The 10,293-nt window shown below is 31.3% G+C and overlaps 1 pseudogene; it reads left to right on the top strand.

The window, feature by feature from the left end:
- The first annotated feature begins 8,909 nt into the window (after positions 1 to 8,909).
- LOC149528322 (flavonoid 3',5'-hydroxylase pseudogene) lies at positions 8,910 to 10,009 on the top strand (annotated as a pseudogene).
- The last annotated feature ends 284 nt before the right edge of the window (positions 10,010 to 10,293 follow it).

Here is a 10,293-nt window from a genome sequence, read left to right as displayed (position 1 = left end):
CCAATAAGAAAAAGGGAATCTTTAAGAAAAAATAATAATCAACTAGAGCCATTGATTATTACCTAAGATCATCTCTAAATGCCTATTTAAAGAGGTAAACCCTAAGGGGGAGAATAGTGATGATAGAGATACAAAGAAGAGTATCATGTGCAAAAGGAGACATGGAGAAGATGTTTAATTGAAGGATCAACATTGTAGAACCATTTGATGAGAATAGAACTAGTTGAGAAGACAAGAAATGAAAGGTCAGAGAAGAGTAATTAGATCAAGAGGATCAAGATATAAACAGTAAAGAGGAGATTTGGTATCTAGCAGAAGGGTGCTAACCAAAGATTAGGTATTGAATCATTTTGACAAGTTATACATGGTAAATCTCTTAATATAGTTGTCCTAATAAACTTTTGTAAATCTCCTAACAGAGTGCTTACTTAATTTTAATTTTAAATCCTTTAGTTAGGGTGAGACCTAATAGTCTTACAAGCCTTTAATAGGGGGTAATGCCATAATATTGGTTCCCACTTTTCATCACAAAGAAATCATATGAAAATTGGGAAAATTTTCTTCTAGGGTCTTCAAATGAAGCCCCCTTAGGGCTTCATTCGAAGCCATGGCCCTAGGGGCTTCAAATAGGTGGCCAAAAAGTGGGCCAAGGGGCTTCATTCAACCCCCCCCAAGGCCACCCAAACAACCCCTTAGGGGGCTTCAAATGAAGCCCCTTGGTTTGGAGCCTCTCTAAGGGCTTCGTTCAAAGCCCCATTCATTCAAAGGTGCCAAAATTGGAGACTGTAAAAATTTACTAAAATTTCTACCAAAATTTTCCATTTTGAGGGCTTAAATAAGGGCTAAATAGGTCCATATTTTGAAACTAAATATAGAAAGCTATTGTACTTTGAATAGGCTTTCTAATGACTATATTTTTAGTATATATTTTGTTTATCATGATGTTTTATTTTTTATTTTATTAAATATAAATTTTTTGGCCATTTCAAAAATCTTGATTTGAAGCTTCAAAAAAATATATAATGAGAAAATAAAAAAATTCAAAAATATGTCCATTAAAGGTATGTGTGTTACCTTCCCAGAAAATAAAGAAAAACATCATTTTGATAAATACAGATCAAATTATATTGATAAAAAGCAACCTATGTCTAAATTATCTTTAGCATCACTTTGCCACTAAATAAAATCTATATTTTTTAATGAAATTGAATGAAACGAACTAGACTTGCTAGATATGGATGTTACTATTCTATCCTTGAAAGAATTTTGTCATTATCATTTAAAAAAAAGTTATCTTGATCAAACAACTTGTTACTCTTTGAAAATGTCAATTTTCATATAAACCATTTCTCAAAGGAGATGGAAAAATGGACTTCAAATGAATTTTCAAAAAATATTAAAAAAAATCATTAGAAACTAGAAAGAAAATGATAAAAATCACTAGTTTACATCATCTTCAAATTCTTTATGGTTTTTTAGTAATACACATCTAAAAATAAAATTTGTTTTAAAATATCTATTTCAATGTCAACATTGGCCAAAAAGTGGGAATCATTACTATGGCCTAACCCAGGGCATACCTTTCATAAGGTAGATCATAGTTTATGATCAAAACTTTATAGCCATAATTGGTCACACTTTATTTATGTGGTAGTGAAGATTTGTGGGTGTCATCCCCACCCTAGTTTTACCTTCTCCTTAGAGGGTTTCTGGGTAACCAAAATCTTTTGTGTTATATATTGATTTACATTATGCTATGGATGTGATGCATGGTTACATATTTCAGTTTATTTGTTAAGATATGAGATGGATGAATGGTGAAATTTTTTTCTGGTAAAAGTTTTAAGTACTGATTCACCCCCCTCTCAGAACTTAATTTCCCATTTATTATTCCAACAATTGGTATTAGAGTTGAGTTCTCTAGAAAGTAAAGTTTGAAAGCTTGAGAGGAAAGATCTTAAAGATGAAAGTCTAAAAATTGGGAAAGACTATTGAGAACTAAAAGATTGAAATACAACTTGCCCTACATCAATTGAAGGAGGAAAGAGATGAATTACAACAATCATTCAGGAGAAGAAAGGATTTGGCCATTCAACAAAATGACACTCAATATCGAGAAGACACTAAAAAATTGTTTGAAGATAAGAACTCTAAAGAACTTGATGCAACAATTATAGATTTGATGGAAAAGAAAAGTTCCCTAAATGAAGAAGTCGGGAATATGAAAAGGGAACAAGAAGCTCAATTAGTAAGTTGTGTGAGATATCTAAATTGAAAAAGAAAGTCGAGGAAGATAAAGTCATGATTGAAGAAGATACAAGATTACTTGTAAAAAAAATTGAGGAGAAGTCATCAAATGTGAAAAAACTTGCAAACATGCAAGTGGACATAATGAATCAACTGATTATTATAAATCAAGAACTAAGCAGAAAAGATATTGAGATTGAAATTTTGAAATCATAGAATGACCTACTATAGAATGAATTGAAAATAGAGAATGAATTTATTAAAAGGTTTAATAAGCCTAGTGAAGCCATAAAGTACTTTGAAAAATTAATGAACGCACCAAGAACAAATAATGATGCTATTGGATTGGAATATTCTACTACTGAGGAAGGAGAATCATTTAAAAGTGGTGAACAAAGGAATAATAAGGGAAAGACCAACAAACCCACTTGTCATCATTGTAGAAAATTTGGCCATACAACAAATATTTGTAAAAGTAACCCTAACAATTAGAACCCTAAGAAGAAATATAGGGGACACTACTATAACTATAAGAATCAAGGACATGAGGCACATGAATGGAGGACCAAGACCATCAGCACTCAAAAATTTGAAGGATATTTTTACAACTGTTAGGAGTATGAACACAGAGCATAATTATGCAGATCCAAACCTAAGTGGACATAAAACAAGTAAACAAATGTACATATTCATGGAAATTCTTACAATTAGGATTACAATACAAGGTATAAATGTCACTATTGCGAAGATGTCATGCCTAAATTATATAAGGCAAAACACAACCAAATTTGTTTTTGAAAGGTGAACTAAACATAAACTACTTAGAGACCTATATATTGTTATGAACACTCTATCGAACTATGGGGTGTTTGAAATATAACAACCCATGTTTTCTCAAGGACATAAGGATATTACTTATTTGATTATTGAATTAGAGGTAATTCTTAACAGCATTTAGGGATACCTCAACCATGTCTTAGGGTTCATGGGTATAATTCTAAGATATAGTTTGGAGATACATAATTCTAGTTGACGTAGGAGTATTTATTTCATTCGAAATTATAGTCTACAAGTTTTCAAGGGAGACCAATTAGGTTTCTTTCATTTGTTAAAAATCTAAGCTATAACATAAGAACTAGATGATGTTATAATTTTAATTCCATATCTTAACCTTGTAATAAGATGTTGCATATATAAATGAATTTAACTCAAAAACTACACTGTTAAATCCCTGATAACAATATCACAATTTTGTAATCTTATTTTGTTCATTGGTACATATTTTCTTACAGTGACTAAAATTTTGTTTCTCAATTAAATACTTGTAATAGTTACTCATTGATGATCATTTCTATTATTGATGGCCAATTCTATTTATCAATTGAAAATTGTGTGATAGTTATTCATTAATGATGATTTACATTTATATATCTATGTATGTAAAGTTATAAGTATAGATACATATTGAAGTCTTTATTATCTTTGTCTAGTCTATTGTAATAATTTGAATAAACATGCATCTAAACTACAAACATCTTTTAGATAATCAAAAATTTGTAATAGAGTCCAATTTGTCTAATTTTGATAGTATGTAAGAAGAATCTCCTTTCATATATCACAGTCCTCACAACCATCAAATTTAACCCCTACTTCCAACCAAGGAAATTGTTGAGAATTTTCTTTTACAACCATCAAATTTAGCCTCTACTCCACTTCTTTTGTCCAAGGACATTGTTGCTAATTTTTTAAAATTTTGATTTGAACTATTTTTAGATGTGGCTCTGTAGTGCCTGCCCCTAAGTCGCATTTTAGTCATCCTTGCCAAACTCTTTTAGGCCAATTTTATGTTTGATGATTAGTATTTTTATTTTAGAGATTATCAAAAGTTTTTTTACACTTAGTTTATTATATGATGAGATTACTTGGTACTCTATATTTCATGCATGTATGATGATTATTCAATATTTTCAGTTATCGATGATGATTAGTTAGATGGTTTATTATCACATGTGCTTTCTTATGGATACTTACCCCATACTGCATGTGTATGGTGCACATGTTTATTTTCTTTATGTATGGTGTTTCTGATGTGGTTAAGGAAGGGAGTCATAGTCACCTGCTAGTCGGGATCTACACAATGCACCACTTCCTGCCATTGTCTGTTTAGCTTAGAATATTGTGTTTGTACATGCGTGGATTTTATGAAAGTTGTAGGTACCGGGTATCGACTTCCCTGAATTGCTAGGATGAGCGTACCCTATCACATTATCTCAATGGTAAGAGAGGGGAGATAAACTCTTAAGTCCAAATCCTAAACCCTTTAGCCAATTGTCCTAATTGATAATTAGGACAAGTATCTGAGTTAAGTACCCTCTGAATGCATCAAATGATGTAATTTCGTGATTATAACCCTTTTGTTTGATTTAGTATGTGTTTTTCTATGATGGGTTTTCATATGTTGGCTTATGAGTCCTTGATGTGTTTTCTATTAATTAAGTCTAATTAAAAAGATTAATTAATGATTTAATTTAATGGAGAATTAATATGATATTGAGAAATTAATTAAATAAAAGAATTAAAATTGGAGATAAAAGTTCAAAGATAAATTTATAACATGATAATATTAATTTAATTTAATAATAATATATTTAGAGTTCATTTTTAAATAAATGCTAAATATTATTGTTATTTAAATTAGTTAAATATTTTATCAATTAAGTTTCTAAAATAAATTAAAAGTTGAAAGATATTAAATTATTAAAGTTTCTAGATTGCATGATGTGAGCTTGAGTTGAAAATAAAAGAAATGAATTAAAAGATAAAATAAGTGAGAATAATAATGTTATTTTAATTTCATAAAGTGCGCATGGGATTAAAAGTAATAAAGATTAAAAATAGAAGTCAAGTGGCATATTAAATAAAGTTATTTAATAATTCATTTAATGTGCAAAGCAAAGATGAATACAAGTTAATTTTAGAGTTAACTCAGTTGAGCAAAGAGTCCTCTTGGGTGAACGCACAATTAGTGCCCTGATTTGAGGAGAAAACTCCTTATTACAACTTTGGGGGTTCATTTTTGGGGGGACACGAATTTGGACAGAGAATTTGGGAGACAGGAATTTTTGTGGAGACATCTTTTGGCAGCGAATTTTCAGAAGGAGAATTCTAGGAAAGTTTTTCAAAGGAGCGAATTCTCTCATAGTTTTTTTGGGGTTTTCATATTAGCATCAAGATCTGGTAGGGTCTTGTGTCTTGATCACTAATTATTACACAAATTTTCTTTCCCTGTCTTCTTCATGCCTGTGGAATGTGAATTCAAATTTCTTAGTGATGAATACTTAAATATTTCAATAATGTAGATATGTTAATATCCTTGTGTGTTCGTGGAGATTCAAAGTATAGTTATAGAAACCTCGTTTTGTAGATTTATCAAATTAATCCAAGGAAAAGAGTTTGAGATTAAAGAAAATTCAATGAGAAATTAGAAATTCAATTGATTAATTGATTTCCTCCTATCAGATAAAAATTGTAAATATATATAAAATATGTGTGTGTATGTGTGTGTGTGTTGAATTGTTATTAATTTAAACTCTTCAAAATAATTTATATTATAATTTTAAAAAGGGGGGGCAATCGATTTTTTAAAAAAGTTATTAAAAAGTAAATTAAAAAAAAAAATAGATAAATAACATATATTATAAAGTGGGGTGGGGCCACCACTTCCCACGCCCCACCACCACACTGCCACGGCAGGTGGTACTACTATCTGCGGCAGCAGTAACAGCTGCGGCCACAGAGCTGCATAGGCCTTTAAACACGCTTTTACAAGTTATGCAATTTTTTAATGGTTTTAAAAAAAAGAAAATATATTATTATTTAAATTTTGTAATTTGTGTCATTCTAAATTAAATAAAATTTATTTATTGATAATTTTAAAATATAATTTTATAAATTAATAAATGTAATTATTATTATTATTAATTAATTCAAAAATAGTTTTTTTAATAATTTAATTACATGATTCAAATTTTAATAATATCTAATTAAGTTTTAGTTATGTTATTATCAAAATGATTGGCGAATTATATATATTAATTAATTAAGATTAATTAATAAAGGGAGTGTGTTTAAATTTGAGTTATATTGATTTTTAATAAATGTTTATTCTTGGACTATTTTGAAAATAAATAAATATATAAATTGATCTAATTATAACAAGGGGGGGGGGGGAGAGTACTATTTTCGGTTCAAGTTAATAAATGGGTTGACTTTGGAGAATCTTATACACTTGAACATATATGAAACTGGAATTTAAACTTTTCTGCAAACTGAGACTATGTGTTTTGAAATCAGACCCAAACTATGAACTGTACTATTTTGTTTATGCTATCTATGTTTTGGGGTTTTGGGGTTTGTCCTAGTGTTGACCAATTTAGGACATTTACCAGAGGCTTGGGGGTTGTGTGATTGTGGTGATAAGATGTTTTGATCTCGATCTTATAAACCCAACCTTGGTGATGTGTTATGTGTTCTATGATGGATGTTTTTACTATTTATTACTACCTTCCAGTTTCCTTGTGTGAAGTTGAGGTGTTTTAAGTGATTATTTTTGATGATGTCATGTTGTGACATGTTTTGACTTGACCATTTTGTGGTCTTCGATCTGTATTGTGTTTTATTTTGGGATAGTCTTTCGGGTTGCTTGCTAAGAACCGATGGATATTGTGACTTGTCATTGATGCCTTCAGTTGCTGATAGAGAACTGTTGTGATCATTATGCTTATTATTTGATGCCTTCTAGTTTCTCGTGGAGAACTGATGTGATTATTGTGACTTATCTTTGATGCTTTCTAGTCACTTGTATAGGACTAAGGTGATTTTGTGTTTTGTGTTTTCATGAGCCTAGGGTAGGTTATCTATGTGTAGTGTCAGGAAGTGGCTTGCAATGAGGGACGAGAGACCCAAAGTGGCTCTAGGGATGACTCATTGTAAGTTGTTTGTTTTAATAAGTAAAAACATCTCACCTAAATACTAAATTAAATGAACTTAATAAGATAACTGTATGTTCTCTCCTATGCCTTTAGTGCTAGTACAAACTAGGATGTGATAGAGAGAATGCTTGGTTGCGACCTTGCATTCCATAGAATGCCTCGTCAGTACAAGAGGATACTAATGGCTGCAAGATTATTGGGGACCCGAGATTCCTGAGGGATTACTCAAGTAAATCTCAATGTGATTCATGTGATGACACTTTCTCGCTTGCATGGTAGGTTTCCTACGTGTCTTTGTGTGCCTCTGGTTCTAGATGTCTATCTATGTTGGAACCTTTGAGTTAGTGTACTTTTAGGATTTTCCAGACTTAGAGAGTACTTGTGTTTTGTGTTTGATATCTTGTTTGGGACTTGAGACTATCTCCTCAGTGCGGTGGGAGTGGACCATTTAGGTTCCACATGGTCGAGTGGTAGTGCTTTTACTCTTACCATTGAGATCCATCCGTGGTCACCGTGGCTGGAGCTTTCTTGGTTGGCGTTTACCTTCATTCTGTTCATGGATCATTGTGATAGATGGTTATATTATATGTTGGATGTTTTGTCATTTTATGATGGATGTGTATCTCTTGATGTATGGATTTATTATGTATGATGGATGGTTTCATTTATTTTATTGCACGTGCATCATGGATCCGAAGAGGATGATGTATATTTATCTTGCTTATGTATATTCTTTTAAGCCTTTCATACCCTGTGACATGTACAGTGGATGAATGAGCATTCCGAATTAATTTTCCAAGAGGCATTCAGAACAATTGTATATTTTACAGACATTGGACTTTTCATTATTCTTTCATATGGATGTATTAAATGATGGACTTAGTTTTAGATTAGATTTTAAATGTGATTCAACGTCATGGGATCTTTAAGGAATGCAACCTGTTATGTATGTTATTGCTTCTGCTACCTTGTGTTTGATGTGTATGTTATACTTTCTTTTAAAAAAGAAAAATGCTATCAAACTTAGACAAACTTTAGGTTATTTCTTTTGGATCCCTTGGCGGGGCGTTACAGGTTCAAAATAAAAATTTAATTCTAATCAAAATTAGATGATTCTTCAGCCCTACTTAAATGCAATCTATAATAATTATATTTATGGTTGTTTCTATTGAATAGATTTCTCTTATTCCCATGGTAAACTTCCCTGGGTAATACTCATTTATTTCTGCTGAATAACTGTAAAACTACAGGCTTATGAGTGTGTTAGATAATCTCCACTATTCTTAACATCATTCACTTTTATAATCAAAGAGTAAATTTAATAAATAAATGTAGTATATATGAAATTATTTTCAGCCTCACTGGACAATTGAAGAGACAAAGCATTTATTTGATAGCTTGTCTTATTTTCTCTGATCAAAATCAAAGAAAAGCCTTGTTTTTTCCAACATGTTTTTTAGAAACCTTCATGCTTTTCAGCACAGATTCTCTAGTTGAATTCAAAAAAAGAAAAAAAAAAAGAAAAGGAAGAAGAAGAACATTTATGTAAAGTTCTTCCATTAAAATCCCTAACCTATTTTAGGAAAACAAACTTAAAAGCCTCTAAATAGTTTGCCCAAAAAAATAAATCTAATTTCAAAATGCTCATCAATCATTTCTAACCCTACTATTATGGTGGTTCCTTTTAGACATGTTAGGATGGTTATTAAATTTTTATTTATCGATAATGTTTTAAATTGATTTTTTCCTAAATATTTTCAGAATATATATATTGTTCTAAAAAGAGTTAAAATTATATTGTAGTCAGATGGTAAAACATTCTAGTAATAATGTTGAATTTGTTGTTTTAAGCAATTGGCCAAATTTGACAATTAATATTTTTTTGATCAGCTATGTAACATCCACATGTTGGGTGTTAAGACATTAGATGACTGGTAGCCAATAAGAGAAGTCAAGATGGGTCATATGATTAAAACCATCTTTGTCCAAAGCTACAATAACAAGGTAGTAGATGTGCCAGACCTACTCAACATATGCACGACCAACATTTTTGGTCAAATGATATTAAGAAAACTAGTTTTTGAAGGCCAAGGGGATGGGGCTAACCAATTCAAGGACAATGTGGTGGAGCTCATGACTAAAGTAGGGTATTTCAATATAGGTGATTTTATACCTTCTATTGCATGGATGGATTTGCATAGGATACAAGGTAGCATGAAGAAGTTAGCAAAATAGTTTGATGATATGTTAAACAAGATGATTGAAGAACACAAGGCTACTACTAGTAGGTGAGAAACTCCAAATTTTTTGGATGTTCTTATGTCTAAATGAAATGATTTGGATGGCAAGGAAGTGAAGTTATCAGATGATAATATCAAGAGTCTTCTTCTGGTAAAATAATTAGTTTTGATATAATACAATATATATAGAAAGAAAAAAGAAGTGTCGAGTGGCATTACAATATTACAATATTCATATTCTTCTTCTTAGTTTTTGAAGTGAAAACTTTAAATTTTAATTAATTTTTTGTTTTATGTTTGTAGGATATGTTCACTGCAGGGACCATCACATCAAGGAATGTCATAGAATGGACACTTGCGGAGCTCATCCTAAACCCAAAACTTCTAAAACATGCTAAGGATGAAATGGATGAAGTTATTGGTGAAAATAGGCATCTCCAAGTATCAAACATTCCAAATCTTCCCTACTTAGTTTCCATTTGCAAGGAAGGATTTTGTAAGCACCCATCCACTCCTCTTAGTCTTCCATGAGTTTCTATAGAGGCTTTCCAAGTTGGTGGCTACTACATACCCAAGGGAACATGACTGAGACTCAATATTTGGGGTATCGGAAGGGATCCAAAAATATGGGAGAAGCCCTTGGAATTTAACCTTGATAGGTTTATGGGTTCGAAAATTGATCCACGTGGTAGTGACTTCTAACTCATACCCTTTGGTGTAGGAAGGCGTATTTGTGTTGGCACTAGGATGGGGATTGCCTTGGTAGAGTACAATTTTGGGTCATTGATCCATGCCTTTGATTGGGAGTTGCCTCC

The sequence above is a fragment of the Cupressus sempervirens genome, chromosome 11, assembly GCF_028749045.1.
Source record: "Cupressus sempervirens isolate cs-2001-9-10 chromosome 11, ASM2874904v1, whole genome shotgun sequence".
Taxonomy (NCBI): Eukaryota; Viridiplantae; Streptophyta; class Pinopsida; order Cupressales; family Cupressaceae; genus Cupressus; species Cupressus sempervirens.
Note: the sequence above shows the minus strand (reverse complement) of the source record. Positions and strands in the feature narration are given on the sequence as shown.